Source organism: Amphiura filiformis, chromosome 16 (assembly GCF_039555335.1).
Source record: "Amphiura filiformis chromosome 16, Afil_fr2py, whole genome shotgun sequence".
In the NCBI taxonomy this organism is placed as follows: domain Eukaryota; kingdom Metazoa; phylum Echinodermata; class Ophiuroidea; order Amphilepidida; family Amphiuridae; genus Amphiura; species Amphiura filiformis.
In genome coordinates, this window is record NC_092643.1 from 31,333,421 (window position 1) to 31,350,675 (window position 17,255).

Sequence of the window (17,255 nt, forward strand, 5' to 3'; positions counted from 1 at the left end):
TCATTACAAGAGTGAGAAACTCTATCTGTAACCGTACTAAACATGAAGAAAATGTGTTACAAATTGTGGATCTACACTTAACAATCTCCCACATCCCTTTGAGCATATATTCAGTATCATAAAACATAACTACAACTTTAATTATCATCAGCATTTTACAAAATATAGGAACAAGATGAGACCAAATATGGCAAAGGTATTAGGAATGCACTCATGTGTCATGTCGCCAGACTTGTTATAACAAATTTGAAAATGTTAGGCTGCTTTGGGATGATTTCTTTGTATTTGCTACATTTTTTTTAAATGACACCTACACAAGATTTGGTTTTTTACATTTCCTAATAATATTTCCCAAGGTTATTTCCAAAATTTTAGTTGATTCAAATTGAACGATATGTCTTACCAAACTACCGAATCTACCAGAAAGATTATGTAGTCCGAAGTTTCTGATGGTATAAAAATCCTAACTGTTTTGGAGTAAGTGGATGGCAGACGACAAGTTTCAATTTTTTTTTTTTCCAATTCAAAAATTTCAGAATTGAAGATTTTCATGACCATATTTGGAATGAGCATGAAAAATGCATTAAAATGAGTACAAACAAGCTTAGTATTGGTTCAGTGGTTCTTAAGATATTTTTAAAATATTTCAAAACTTTGTATGTTGAAGCCTGTGGCTAGCATGCAGAGCATTAAACAAAGCACAATCTATACTGAAGATGATTATGCATAAAACACAGATTATATACCCCAGGTTATAGACAAGTGTGGATTTAAATTAAACAAATTATAATCAAATAAATAGCGGTAAAATTTACAGGCCTTTGTTGGCAAATACCGGTATTAAAGCTGATATAATCTTTTAAGTAGATTTGACATTGTTGTTTTATAATAATGCCTATGAATATAAATATATTAGCAAGTAGTTTTTTTGTTATTCATGAATGTTAATAATTAGAGATTTATAAAGCGCCAAAAGTAAAATAAATTTATAGCGCTGTAAAAGAAAAATAACTTACGATTTGGTACAACATATATTGATTACAAACAAAATGCTAAAAAGAATAAAAATATTAAAAATATTACTTCAGTGTGTAATACTATAGTATTACACTCAAAAAGCAAAGCCGAACCTGACCAGAACCAAGACCTTGCGCGACCCGATCAATCAGGACCAATAATGCCAAAATTAAGTTTTTGCACAAATCTTTCATTTTAAATGCACAGAATGTGGTGTATACATTAATTACAATGGGGGGGGGGGTTATGAGCTTTATTCTATGCTCTTTTGTTAATCGGTTTACACCCAAAATGGGCACAGACTAATTCGAAATCAGGCACGACCTCATCCAACACCCAACAAGGAACCCGGACAAGGAATAACTTGAGTGTTCCACCGAATCCAGCTAGACTCGACCAAACTGCTGGTTTATGAATGCAGGTAAAAAATACAAAACCAAGATGCAGTGACATAGACAATAGGAGGTAGTTTAAAGAACAATATTGAAGTGAGACTTCAATATTCGTTAGTTGAATTTTAAAAATCTGTGCAGTATTTACTGCTTTCAACCACAGGAGATGTATTTTTGCAAGCAGATTACTGATATCTTTATAGTGGATACATTGGACTTGCTGAAAGAACAGACTCAGTTTTAGCGAGACTATTCTAATGATTCCCATGTTACTACCACTACTAGATTCTACTTCACAGAAGACAAAACTGCACAAGTTGCTTAGCAAGACTGTTCAAAGAGAAGATATCTTATAAAAAATACTTCCCATAATGCATTTCTCCCATTTCGATTTTCTGTGCTGTTTTGCTATCTAGTGTATGGGTCGAACGATAGTGATGAAAATATGTACCTCAATGAACAAATCACATCCATATCTTGCAAACTATGTTTATTTCTTGACTATCGACCCACGTTTAGCCAGTCTTGTTCTCAAAATGAAAACAAAGGGATATTGCAAAAGTAATGCGAGTGTCATTTGATGAAATGAGGGGATGTTTCATGTTGCAAAGGATTCTGGGAAGGCTCAGATATCTTCTCTGGGCTGTTCTATAAATTACTCCCAAGTTACCACCATGACTAGATTCTACTATGCCAAGGAAAGATGAAACAAATTGTGGAGCGCTGACTTGGGATGAATAATAATGAGTGATACTTGGTGTCATAGCTTACTAAATGAGTGATGTGGGAATTACGGGCTTTCTTTATGATGTATAGAATGTCTTTAAATTCTGATATATGTGACATTTTCTTTTAAAACTTGATAGCTGAAGAATTACCTTACGACAATTAAGCCAAGATATATCTATTTTTCTTTAATACAATGCATTCACCCTAAAATGGGATAAAAATACAAAACTACCGTATAATATAAAACATTGCTATAAACATTGTCAGTATGGGAGACAAAATTTGTAAATTTGAACTTTCAAATTCAAGTGACAATCCAAGTAATATGTATATATGGCTAAATGGTCACACATTTTGGATGGCCCCAAGATAATAACCCAGGGCCAGACTTAGTAACATGGGGTCCCAAGTTATTATCTCAGGGTCTTGAGTTACTATCTGCGAGCCCAATTACCAAGTCAGAACCCTAGGTTGGGGGCCCAGAGTTATTATCTTGGGACCCGAGTTACTAAGTTTGAGCCCAGGTTTACTATCTTGGGCCCCGAGTTAAAGTCGCCTTGGGTCCTGATTGGAACATGTTCAAAACAAAATGCTCAAGTCAAGCTACAAAGCCTACCAGCATGCTGGCCTAAGTGGAAAGAAAAGAGAGAAGAGAGACCAAAGAAAAGCTTACAAAGGCTATTGAGTCCCAACAAATCAAATGGGCATGTTTGTAGACTAGTCAGCCTCTGGGTCAAAATCGGAGAAAAGAAACTCACAATTTCTGCCACTGAAGCATGATTATAACGTCATATAGTTCCACTTATTTGGTGTCAACTGTTTTCAGTATTCATATCAGGATCAGGATCAGGATGAACACATGTAAAACTGGGCAATTCCATTTAAAATCCACACAACCCCTGTGGAAGATTTTGGAAATACCTTCAACAAGGGAAGTATGAATTTTAAATAGAATGAACACTTTAGCAGCTCCATTTGAAACTCACCCTACCGAAGTGGAAGATTCTGGTTGAATCTTTCACAGAGGGGGTTGAAATTCAAATGGAGCTGCTAATGTATTCATTCCATTTGAAATTCATACTCTTCCTGTGGAAAATATTACCAAAATCTTCCACAGGGGTAGTGTGTATTTTAAATGGAATAGTCCAATCCCAATCTGATTAAATCAGGATGAGAAACACAATTTTTTATTTTACTTGGCCAATAATGTAATACTTGATGGACACGTTTGACAGCAAACCATTTAAATTTTCTCAGAGAATGATTGAGTATTGATCAATGAAATGGATCACTTCATCTCAGACAAAATCAAATTAAATTTCATGCTAATACAACATATACATCTGGTGAGTGGTGACATTTTGCAATATGGCTATACTCAATAGACAACTTCTGAGGTGATGAAGATGATTTCCTGTGAGCCTCTTGAAATCTCACAAAGTGTGAATCGATTTAAACAGTGTCCATATAAATGCTACTCTGCAAAGTGACCGATATGCACAAATTCCCATGCCATATCGTGTGAGCTTGGTAAACTGTCATGATTGCTAAATTGCATGGACAAAACTATATTCTAACTTAAACTTCCATAATAATAATATATTAATACAAAAGTGTTGGGCATTTTCGAATCTGGAGAAAAATCATGCACATGGGGCAGGAATAACACCTCTTATGAAGCTGTGGGATCTCCTTTATAGAAACCATACCATTCCTCTGGTGTGTCAGCTTTATTTGTCTCAATATTTGAGTGCAAACACCATCATGTCATGCTTCCCTCCGGCCCCTTGTTGATTACTCTGGTTGATTACCTTTAGACTCAAAACATTGATGTTTATTATTGACCCACTTCTGGCATGTCTGGTTTGGTTACAAATGGAAAGGAAAGAGGCCAGCTTTTTAATGAAACTAGTTACCATATTGGCAACCCTCTCCAAACGAATGTTCTGCAGATTACGAGTTCCAAATTTTCTTTAAAAGTTCACAAATTTCAGAATTGTACATTTTCATGACCATATTTGGAATCAGCATCAAAAATACAGTAAAATTAGTACAAACAAGGTATTTGGTATTTCGAGAAATTTTCTCAAAACTTTATATGTTGAAGGCTATGACCAGCATGCAAAGTATTAAAATCATTATTGGTCTTTTGGTTGTTCTCTAAAACCTATATTGGAGTAACAGGCTGGATAAAAAAAAAGAGTAGGGAGATTTTGTTATACATTTTCTTTCCAAAAACACTCAAATTGTGTGATTTTGGGTGCAATTTTGCAATTATTTTTAAAATGCACCTAAAATGCAAAATTTGGGTGCATTTCCCTAGAGCCAAAAGTTGTCCGTTTTACTGGTAAAGAAAGCGGAATTTGGTGTTTGGTGGAAAAACAGTTTATTTCATAACTTCTTGGAGAAGACTTTGTCAGACTTACCAATGTAATTTCAAACTTTGCTTTGCATTTTTAACACTTTAAATTCATGGTAATAATAATGGTCTGCCTATGATGAGGGTGCGATTTTGCAATTTGAAAACTGTTGGATACTGGTATTGCAAGTCACAAAACGGAATTTGCCTTTTAGAAAACGGACAATTTGCGGCTTTAGCCTTTCCCCAACCATAAATATTTGTCCACTCTGAAAAATTAGCATACGTTGGATAACAACAAATATTTTTCTTTACCTATTACTTATTGATATTCTTCAATGTATAAGAGATCACCCTCACGCATAAGCCTATAGGCAACACTTAATCTTCCAAGAGCTGCTACGCATACATAAATCATTCTTCAAACAATATTTTTCGGTAAAATCCAAGCAAGTCATTGAAAACAAGCACCTGAAATCCATTAGCGGATCTATCTAGGCTTGGATACCATGAATAATGTATTCGGTTTCCACTTCACTCTAAAACCCGATAGCCTTCAGGTAAGGAAATAAGAGAAGAATAAAGAAAAGGAAAAGATAGATAGGTATAGACAAACGGAAGGACAGTTGCATATCTTTTTATCAGTGTGGTGGGACTCTATTCAGGGTGAACTCAATCGTGTACTAACGTGGCAATTTTTGTGAGTTTTATAATAGCGTAATTTTGCACATCGAGGTCAGGTCAAAACATACAATGAAATTTTGCAGGTGCGTGATTCAAAGCTTGTGAAATATATTGAAAATAGTAAAAAATCCAGAAAAACATCTTGATATTGGGCAAAAATACCCTAAAATGGACTGAAAATCAATACATTTATGTAAATTTTGGCCACAAAAAATTCAGAATATCCATCACATTGGTAAGATGTGAATTCTGTAAAAACACACACTATGGTCCACTTTGTTAGGAATCATGAAAATATCTGTACACGAAAATACTCACTTAATTGTTGGGCAGGAAAAACCTATGTGCTTTTGGCCCCTGAACATGTTTAAAACAAAACTGCCATCATGTTACATAGGAGGTTTTGCTTGAAACATGTTCAGGGGCCAATGACACAATAGGAGGTTTTTCCTGCCCAACATCGTTATACAGAAGGCCTAAGTAAGGAAATCAAGGAAAATGTCTGATGTGGGTACACTAATATGCTGCAAATAACATTGGCTCAAATAGCAAGAGTTTAAATAAATGATTCACCAAAATTTAACAATTTTTGTTTAAAAATTTGTCTAAAATTGAGTTAAAATATACCAATTGTTAGGTTCTTGTGAATCTTGTCCCCAGTTAAAACTCTTGATCAAACCCAATGTTGAGTACTATAAACCCTTCCCATGCTGAACCACAGACCCTCTTTTTTCAGGGTCTATGGCTGAACCCAGCAAACCCAACACCCTGAATTTCATCCAGAGGGGAGTTGCAGGTGGTCAAAATTGTATACATCCAAACTAATGCAATTTTAAGGGTTATAGTGCCCCTTACAAGAGCTCCTTATGGCCAAAAAGTGACCCAAGGTGTTTCTGGTTGTGTTTATATTGTGTTGTTTTCACAAGCCATATTATGAAGGGAGAAAGATGCAGCCATAAAGACATTTGACAAATGTTAGAGAGACACACTTTATTATAATTCATTTCCTTACTTTCTCATGCAAGAAGATATTATTTTTATCTCAATATTTTGATTCCATTTGCATCTTTCAGGATGGTGATTGAATCATTATTCACCCAACTATAAAATTCAACCACAAATTACACCTGCATTGCTATTCTATTTTCATTTGCTATAAATTGCAATTAATGATGCATTGAACCACCACCAGAGATTATATCATACACTTCCCACATTGCATTTCTTCCAATTTAATATTCTACACTGATCTGCTATCCAGTGCAACATGGGGCGATAAAGACAAAGGGTACCTCAATAAACAGGGCACATTATAAGGGCCGCTACAGACTCCTGAGTATTCAACGTATAATATTTTATGTAACATATCTACGTTATTTAATCTAGTCCCATTCTATTTCCAGTACTTAATGTTTAAGATCTAACGAATGTTTCATGTCGTAAAATCAATAATACGTATAATACCTGGTAGAAATATATTACTGATTTAACGTTATCAAACATTCGTTAGAACTTAAACATTGCTGGAAATAGAATGGGAATAGATTTAATAACATAAATATTTTATGTCAAATAAATAGTCTGTAGGCCTACATTGTATACTCCCTAAGAGCTTGAAATTTATGTTCATTTCATGACTATTGATCCATGTTTAGCCAGTCTATTTTCAACATTAAAATAAGTGGAACATGATGTAAGAAATTGGAGCACCATTTGATGAAATGAGGTGATGTATCACACTGCAAAGGATTCTGGGAAGGGTAATATATCTTCTCTGTTGAACCATGCTAAAACCAGCATCTCTATTCACCAAATGGTTTACCACCACATCGGATATGCATTATACAGTGCCATTATATCAGATGAAAAAGGATTGTATAATTTATTGGCAATAAAGTCTAAGTAACATTTGAAATAACCCTCCATTTACTTATCGTGTGAAGCTAGTATGCAGTAATAGCAATATCACTTCAATTCCCTCTGCGGTTTTCCTGTTTAGCAAGTACACTTATTTTGCATTCCAAAAGCAGTTTTAAGGTAAATTTACTAAACAGGTATTGGTTTCCATAATTCAGTATACATATCATGTTCCAATGTGAAGGTAAAGGTTCAAAGTCCGCAGTGTCCACCTTTATTTCAGAAGTATAGGGCCAACCACTCATCAATATTATTCTCTGTGTGGGGGTGTGTGTGTGGGTATATGTGTTGGTGTTTACCTATTGAACCAACTATGCCAGGACAAAATGGTTTTAAATACTCCTATTTTTGCCATTTTGTCAGGTGCTTTACATAGTGACAGATCTTTACGGTAAAATCCATAGTGATGGATGTTGAGCTCTCAAAATAATTGTGCAAGACATAGTGACGGATAACTTTGGCAATCTATTACATATGTGAGATGTGCCCAATAAAATTTACCACAATGGAATGCACCCTGGGTTTGACATCTGTCACTATGTAATGCACCCGAAAGATTTTAAGGACACTTTTATGAAATTGACAAATTGTAACATTTCATTTGCACTATCATAATTTTTAATTTCAAGGATATTTGCCAACAAATTACTCATTTTTGCTGTTTTTGAAGTTTTGCAGACAAATATGCCTGCAAACATGTTACCTCTTTTTTGTGAAATTGAGAACAATAATACAGTTATAATTAAAGGCAATAAAAGTTGACCTACTGAGCAGCCAACCAGTGTTTTCCACTTGGCTGCGTCATATGCTAATGCTTATCTCTAGGGCCTATTGCCAGCATCAAGGTGATCATGGTGATAATGATGTTCACTTGTCTATCATCATAGTTGAGATGACTAATTAGTCTCATTATGGCCTCGTTATTCCACAAGGGATAATGAACCAGTCACCCGTGTAAGGCCACCTATATGAAGCACTCCTTTCTGACTGTTTCAGTTTTATGTGTAGTATACTATCGATACAGGTATATATATATAAATAATATTATACTATAGCGACAAACACCTCATTTTACTAATAATCACATATCCCATATTCATGTCAAACAGTTTATCACTCAGCGATTCTTATCCATAGCTTTTAACACACAGAAAGATGAGATGACTGGATGCACCTTTGAAAATACATTTTGATGGTTCCTGTCTACTGAAGATAGCACAGTAAGGAAATGACTGAAATGGAAGGTGGTTATATATTCAAGTTCACAACACACACATACACTTGGCTTTTAATTGGCACACCAGGGGCCTAATGCCTGATGATAATGACTAATAAGTCCCATTATGGCCTGGTTATTGCACCAGGAATAATGAACCAGTCACCCGTGGTAGGTCACCTATATATGAAGCAATACTTTCTGGCTCTATAGGTTTTATGTGTAGTATAGTATCCATACAGGCATTATGATACTTTTTTAGTGACAAGCACCTCCTTTTACTAATAATCATGTCCCATATTCATGGCAACCAGTTTTAATAGTCACTCAGCGATTCTTATCCATAGCTTTTAACACAGGGAAAGATGAGATGATTGAATGTACCTTTGAAAATACATTTGATGGTTCCTGTCTACTGAAGATAGCACAGTAAGGAAATGACTGAAATGGAAGGTGGTTAAGTATTTCAAGTTCACAACACACACAAACACTGGGCTTTCAATTGACATACCAGGGGCCTAATGCCTGGTGATAATGACTCTCACTTGTCTATCATTATAGTTGAGATGACTAATTAGTCTCATTATGGCCTCCTTATTCCACAAGGAATAATGAACCAATCACCTGTGGTGGGTCACCTATATGAAGCACTACTTTCTGGCTCTATAGGTTTTATGTGTAATATGCAATCCATACATGCATATTATATTAATAATATTATTCTATCTTAGAAAGGTTTTTAACACAAGGTTAAACACCACCTTTTACTAATAATCACAACCCAAATTCATATCAACCAGTTTATCACTCAGCGATTCTTATCCATAGCTTTTAACACACAGAAAGATGAGATGATTGATGCAACTTTGAAAGTGCATTTTGATGGTTCCTGTCTACTGAAGATAGCACAGAAGGGAAATTGAAGATGGTTATGTATTCAAGTTCATAACACACACATACACTTGGCTTTCAATTGGCACACCAAAGGGCCTAATGCCTGGTGATAATGACGCTCTCTTATCTATCATCATAGTTGAGATGACTAATTAGTCTCATTATAGTCTTGATATTCCACACGAAATATTAAATGAATCAGTCACCTGTGCAAGGTCAACTACATGTATATGAAGTGCTACTTTCTGGCTCTAAATTTTATGTGTAATATACTATCCATACAGGCATAAATATAAATAATATTATTCTAGAGACAAACACCTTCTTTTACTAATAATCACAATCCCATATTCATGTCAACCAGTTTATCACTCAGTGATTCTTATCCATAGCTTACACTTCAACACACAGAAAGGTGAGATGATTGCAAACACTTTTGAAAATTACATTTTGATGGTTCCTGTCTACTGAAGATAGCACAGTAACGAAATGACTGAAATTGAAAGTGGTAATGTATTTCAAGATCACAGCACGTAACTCTGGGAAATAGTCACAAAGATGTGACACTTGCATCATTCTTGGTTAATCTTACATGTATTCTTTATTTTATCCTGAACATGTGATGCCTAATGCCTAGTGATAATGACTCTCACTTGTCTATCATCATAGTTGAGATGACTAATTATTTAGTCTCATTATTGTCTTGATATTCCACAAGGGATAATGAACCAGTCACCCGTATAAGGTCACCTATATGAAGCACTCCTTTCTGGCTCTATAGGTTTTATGTGTAGTATACTATACAGGCATATAAATAATATTATTCTAGCGACAAACACTTCCTTTTACTAGTAATAATCATGTCCCATATTCACATCAACCAGTTTGTTACTCAGCGATTTTTATCCATAGCTTTTAACACAGAGAAAGATGAGATGATTGAATGCACCTTAGAAAATACATTTTGATGGCTCCTGTCTACTGAAGATAGCAGAGTAAAGAAATGACTGAAATGGAAGGTGGTTATGTATTTCAAGTTCTACACACACAAACACACCGGGCTTTCAATTGGCACACAAAGGGCCTAATGCATGGTGATAATGATTGAATGCACCTTTGAAAATACATTTTGATGATTCCTGTCTACTGAAGATAGCACAGAAAGAGAATGACTGAAATTGAAGGCGGTTATGTATAATCAAGTTAACAACGCACACATACTCTGGGATTGCAATTAGCACACCAAGTGCCTAATGCCTGAGTCAAGGTGATAATGGCACTCACTTGTCATTCACCATATTTAAAATAACTAATTAGTCTCATCAATGGGCTATTCCAGTTGAAATCTATACACCCCTTGTGGAAGACAAAACCTTAATCTTCCACACAGGGAGTTCAAATGGTATTACCTGAATGGTTGGCTTCATTTGATACACTCCCTTTGTGGGAAATTAAGGTCATGTTTTCCATGGGGGTGTAGGAATATCAACTGGAATAGCCCATCTTTGTGGAATAATGAATTGGTCACCTGTGTAAGGTCACTTATATGAAGCACTACTCTTATAATGTATATTATACATGAAGGGGTAATAAAGGTGCTTATTTAATACATTCAGTAACTGCAATTTTAAGGTCAGCCCAATCCATCAGGACAAGTCTGTGAGGAAGGGTCACAGCCTATGACTTACATGTAGCAGTCATCGGGCATTAACCATCCAATATTGAAGATACTGTGTTATATATTATTTGATTCAAAATCATCCAACTTTCAAATTTATTTACAGCCATTGTATTTTCAAGCCGCTACCTCATATTCACATCTGCAAAATCTGAATCATCATTTGAATCGCACAAGGATATATCTTGATTTTAAAGAAGCATCATATCACAACATTGTCTGCACCTATTTTAGGCAACAGGAACAAATTTGTTCGATCTTTGGATCGACCGTCGATGCTGCTTTGATGCTTGTTATTAATGAATTAGCAACTAATTAATCAGAATAAACACTAAATTTATATTGACTTATATCACTACATGAACAAATTACTATTTTATCACAATTAACAACAGTAAATTAATTGATTTCATAAATAATAAGGATCGACCAAGCATCGATGGTCGATCGAAATATCGAACTAATTTGTCTCTCATGAGTTGCATTGACAAGATAAAATAAATCAGCTTGGTTTATATTCAAACAACCTAAACACACTCTTATTTCCACACTCCTCCTGTCCCTTCACCTGTTGGCTGTCGCCCAAAGAATCCAATTAAAGACTCTTGTTATACACATAAAGTTTCCATATTTCTGTTCATTAACCACAGCTCTGTTCCACGACTTCAGACATCATTGTTATTTTTTGATGTCTCACGTTCCAAGAAATTGGCTGGTGACTGGGCCTTCTCTATTGCTGCCCTGCCTCTGGAATGAACCACTCACTTATATCCATAACAATGACAACATTACCACCTTCACACGCCTTATAGCTCACCTCTTTCCTAGGTTGTAGTTTTCTCTATTTCTCTGCTGATTAAAAAATATACAGACTATTCACTAACAGCCAAAGTCCATGTGCTTTCTATGCTGTTAATTCTCGCATATTCATAAGGACCGTTTGTTTGATTGTGAGTGTTTAACAAAACACCCCAGAGTTGCATGCTTTCCATTACGAGATAGAGCATTGCGTGGCATCTTTATGACCATAAAGATGCATGGTATGTGTAGCTGTTTTGTTTCTCGCCCTTCGTAGAATGATTGGCCATCATTAACGGGTGATGTTGGGACTTAACCTGTTAGTGATTAGTCTGTATTATATGATTATATGTTTACGTTGCCTAACATTTATAAGACTTACCTCTTGTTAATGTTAATGTTACTGTAGATGTTGAACGCAGGTGAAGCACTCAAAGTTCAAGTCAAGTTCTGTAATGAATGTAAAATAAGAGTTGCTCATTTAAGATCAGTTCTTTTCGCTTTGTAGGACATCGATAATTTCTAAATAATTTGTCAATTTGTGATGCCAGCTTGAGATTCTGTTGGATATAATCTTACACATGCTTTCAATTATATGATGTCTATTAGAGATAAGATTTGACATATATACAAACCTGCTTCTTGTCATATTAAAGTAATTTGAAATATTTTTGAAGCATTTGAGAGGTCAGACATCAGAGCACATTTTTGACTTTGCACAAAATGTGCTGTTCCATTTATATTCCACTCTCCAGGGTCTCCCCCTGTGGAAGCTTATTTGTGCCACTTCCCCCTCCTTCAATGATTTTGCTGGGACTTCCATTTTAGTGGCCAGTAATCTACATGTAGGGGTATTCTCAGTGGAAGGGTAGGTAAAGGTATGTGTGGCAGATTTGGTGTGCATTTTCAGGCTTTTTGGTACGGTACAATGTTGGGTCACAATGTTCAGAAAACTGGTTTTATAGAGATAATTTTTTTCTTCAAATTTCGGGAAGAAATGCAGATTCTTCATTGTTTTTTTAGCAAAAATTTGGGTCAATCCTTAATGTAATTATTTTGTGCAAGCTAACCCTAATCCTTATCATAACCTTAAACCAACCCTAACCGTAATTTTGTGTAAAATGACATGAATTAATAACCAAAATTTGTAACAATATTTTCAGAATTGGACAAATTTACCTTAATTTTGAAAAAGTTTGGTCTCTTTTCATCAAATTTGCTACATTTCAAAAGAAGATGCACACAACACATTTGGTTGATTTACTTACAGTATGTTCTTATGCCACTGTGGCGAGAAGGATATGAAGCACTTTTAGGTTGATTAAAAGATGACAAATTTATATCACCCTTGATGGAACCAATATTACAAGTGCCTGTTTGAGAAGTCTGATCAAAACTGTGGGTACAATTTTCTGCTCATCAATCGCTTGTCAAAATATAATCAAAAAGATGCATAAAGTTCTCATCATTTACATCCTACCAGGGAAACTCAGGAAGTAAAACGCTTTTCATAAAAAACAGCTGCAGTTTAGGAAATGAGACAGGATTGCATAAATCAGCATGCTTTAGTGAACAGCTACAACCTCTAGCAGACTTCTCCATAGGGCTTATTAAAACCACCTATCTTGAAATATTTATAAGTCTATCAAATAGCGATGCGCTCTCAATGGGGGGCTCTCCACATGGCCATGGTGATCCGCATCATTGTGGACTACCCGAATCTAGATCAATGTAGACTTGTGTAAAGACTTTCAACATGGCGCTAATTTCATGCAGTAACAGTATGAGTATTGTGACATTTGACAAAGTTTGTTCAGTTTATAACTGGCAAAAATTATTCGGTTTTTGTTAATGCGCAAGCATCAATTAAGCCCAAACTTATGCTTGTGTAAATTTGCATAAGTGCATGCAACACACAACTAGCATTAGTGCTGCGCCCTATTGTGTGCATGCCATTCTATATCAATAAACAATGTTACGAGTCTCATTTTCCCCCCCAATTAGATGCTAAAACCACAGCGCGTAAATGCACATCATAAAATGCGGAATTGCTTTGAAGTAACAGAATTACGCGTACACCTTGCATTACGGTACAAATAGTGCTGAGAGAGTGTACCTTTCATGTATTCATCATGCAGAACATTATGCTACCCTACTTAATCCATAAATAAAAGGTTTGTCTATAGATCAAACATTTTGCAAAAAAGCTAGTTGCTATGCATTTTGTTTAAAAAAACCCAGCTAAGTGCTACACAGAATTTTGTTTTGTATTTGTGTATTTAGCCTACATAGCCACTTTTTTAATAGGCCTAACCCCTAACTAAAACAAACAAAAAAGTCTGTAAAAAAACCCAGTGCATAGGGCTACGTACTATGGCTTTCACAAAGTTTTTAGTCACACAATGTATGCCATAGTAATACACATCGATTCACATTTATGTGGAACGTAATGATCATATGAAGTACCCCACTGATTATGACCTATATTTGTAAATCGGCTTAATTGGAACCTCTGTGAATTTACTAACTCTGTGTAGTGTTTATGACCAAACTATTTCCCTTCAAGATCTACAAAATTGTGTCTCAACAAAATGCAAATGGGTTACGAGGTCCCATGGACAAGTTGGGTGTATCAATTATTCAAAGACAATATTAAGTGATCACGCAAGATGAGTTTAAAGTCTAGCTTGCAGATACGGGGAGAAATGTGTTTATGTAACCCCTTTGTTTTTAAGATGACTAAACACTGGCTGCCTAACTTTCTAACCAAATGTGATAGGATTTAAGGAACATTGGTTTCTAAATTCTAAATGAAATCAAGCTAAAACATTATTAGGAAATATGTGACCCCTCGGCACAACTGAGCCCTGAAGTCGCCTATCATCATTTTTGAGATATTCAACCAAAATATTCTGCTTGAAATTAGCTTTAAAATGATGTATATCATGTCTACATTACTTGACATTTAAGTAGTGAAAAATCAATAAAACAGTCAATAAATCCTTTGTTTCCTATTGTTTATTGTTAAGTTCGATGGAGCATATCTCAATAGTGGCACTGGCGACATCCGGGCTCAGTTGTGCCGAGGGGTCACATATAATAATGTGGTATTTGATTAGACTTGACATGAGACTTGCTGATCCCCAGCCCCATCACATATTTATAATTCCCAAATAATTTTGTGAGTTAGTACAAACAGCCATATATCTTAGCTGACATGCACATTAATATATTATATTGCCACACATTCTTCAGGGAAAGTGTTTTAGGGGCCTATATAGTTTTATAAATAGGTATACCAAGACCTAGAATTATGGTAGAGGTACTGTGAAAGTTGAAATAGGCTTTTCTATTTGAAATGGAGGTTATGGCCTTAGACTCATAATCTGAGAGCTTGTTCGTCGTGCGTTAGTTCAAGTCCCCGTTCCACTACTGTGTTGCACCCTTGGGCAAGGCGCTTTGCCTGCCTTGCCTCACCGAGGGGGGGGCACTTGACTTTGGAAGTTAAGTGGATGTGCAGACTGCAGTTCAAAACTAGGGGTCTTTCGGGAGTGCCTAGACATTGAAAAAAGGGGTCTTTCAGTGAAAAGGCTCCCAAAAAGGGGGAAATCTTACCCAAAAAAAGGGTCATTCAGTTAGACTAGGAAAGATTTTGGGTCAAGATATAAAAGTTGATAAAATTTTTTCAAAAATTCATCAAAATTTGAGGAAAAATAATGAATAAACGGGACATTCAGTGAGAGATTATCAGAAATTTCCCCAACATTTTTGAAAAAAGGGGGTCTTTTGGTGACAGGAAAACAAAAAAGGGGGTCATTGGGTGAGCGGGAGTTCAGTAAAATAAAAAAATAGGGATGGTGCTTTACATAAGGTAAAATTCGCAAAGTCAACGGCCCAAACATGTCAGAAACTATGCATTATTTTGACGTATTAGTGTTAAATAATTAATGTTTTGAGCAAGTTTCATGTAAATTATTAAGGTCGTCTTCAGATTTTGTTACTTTCAACTGTTGATTAGCATTGAAGAATGGAAAATTGAAGGTTGAAAATGACTTGCGTGTTACACGTTTACCACAATTACTAAACGTTTAACAGATCATGCATGCGTTTAACGGTACATGCGTTTAACGTTCCCATGCCTAATAAACAAGGGGGTCATTGGGTGAGAGGGAGTTGAAAATGGGGGTCAATGTGGCCCCACATCCCCGTCACCCATTTTTAGTGAGTGCCCCCAGGCCTCACTCCACCCAAGTCAATGGGAAGCTGTTAGGGGTAGTCACAGTTGTTGTACTGATGAACCCTGCGCCAATTGTAGGCAGCAAACATGGTTCTAACATATTCTAATGATGCCCCTTGCATATGGGTGGCTCTGAAATGAGCTGTTCACTGAAAACTGTCTCTACATGTCTCATTCTTAGGTACTTTGTCCTGAAGAAGTCAGAGCGACATGTACTCCTGACACAAACTTGACAGTTCTAAATGGCGAACCTCGAAAAAAACTTACTAATTGTTATGAACTTGTCGTATTAAAAGCCTATCCCACAATTTTCACTGTAGCTGCTTGAAATGCAAAAAGTACAATTTGTTTTAAACTTTTACAGAAGATGCAACTGAGCAGTGAGCACTATTTACCTTGCACTCCTGCATGGGGAAGAAGCTACCTAAATTAACGTCAAAACGTTGTCAATACTTTGTCAATACTGTGGTTTCCAACTTTTCTGCCACATTTTTCATTTCAAAAATACCTAATAACAATTTAAATGATTTATCCTTCACTTTCAAGCAATTTATATACGATTCTAATTATTTTTACACTATCTTTGGGATCACTGAACGGGCCTATAACAAAAATACGCACAAGCGGAAAATCAGCTTGTACATGTATGTTCCAAGGGATAGGGGCAAAAGTTCACTGATTGTGAAAACAGTATCAAAACACAGCTGATTTCACAGAAATGTTCTTTTTGTCTCAAATTCATCTGAAATTTTTTTTTTACTTTTACAGAATATGCAACTGAGCAGTGAGCACTATTTACCTTGCACTCCTGCATGGGGAAGAAGCTACCTAAATTAACGTCAAAACACAACAAGTTAATTCCTGGATATTGCCACACAGGATAATCCATCATTCATTAAGTCGCATTCTTACACTATAAGAAACTCTACCCTATTGAAACTTGAGAATTTCAACTAGAGCTAGGAATTGGCACTTCCCTTTTAAACCATAGAAAGACTTAGCTCATATTGCATTGTACCTGTCATTGCTTCTAGCACCATGTGAGGAAGAGCAATAAAGATTGATGTCCCAGGTAGTGATCAAAGCTCTGCTAATTGCCGATACTGCAGGAGGGCAAGGTAAATTGAATTTTATTAAAGGTTTTCCATCACAGGCACCCATACTAGGGTGCATCAAACGCCCCCTATGTCAACCGATTGTCTTCTAACTTGGTCAAAGTGTGCCACTTGCTAAAATATTAATCTCCACCAAATTTAAATTCAATCGGATGTCATCTTCTGGGTCCACCGGGAGCTCAAAGTTTGACGGGATCTTTGCAGCAAATATCACAATTG

At 35.8% G+C, this 17,255-nt stretch overlaps 1 protein-coding gene across 2 annotated transcripts in view; it reads right to left on the bottom strand.

Annotated features, from left to right (window-relative positions):
• Positions 1–17,255, bottom strand: part of LOC140135874 (CMP-N-acetylneuraminate-beta-galactosamide-alpha-2,3-sialyltransferase 2-like) — a 120,810-nt gene that overhangs the window by 53,011 nt on the left and 50,544 nt on the right. For both annotated transcript variants that reach the window (XM_072157524.1, XM_072157523.1), the window contains exon 4: positions 12,067–12,134. The gene's annotated coding sequence lies outside the window, so the exon portion shown is untranslated. The remainder of the gene's footprint in view (positions 1–12,066; positions 12,135–17,255) is intronic.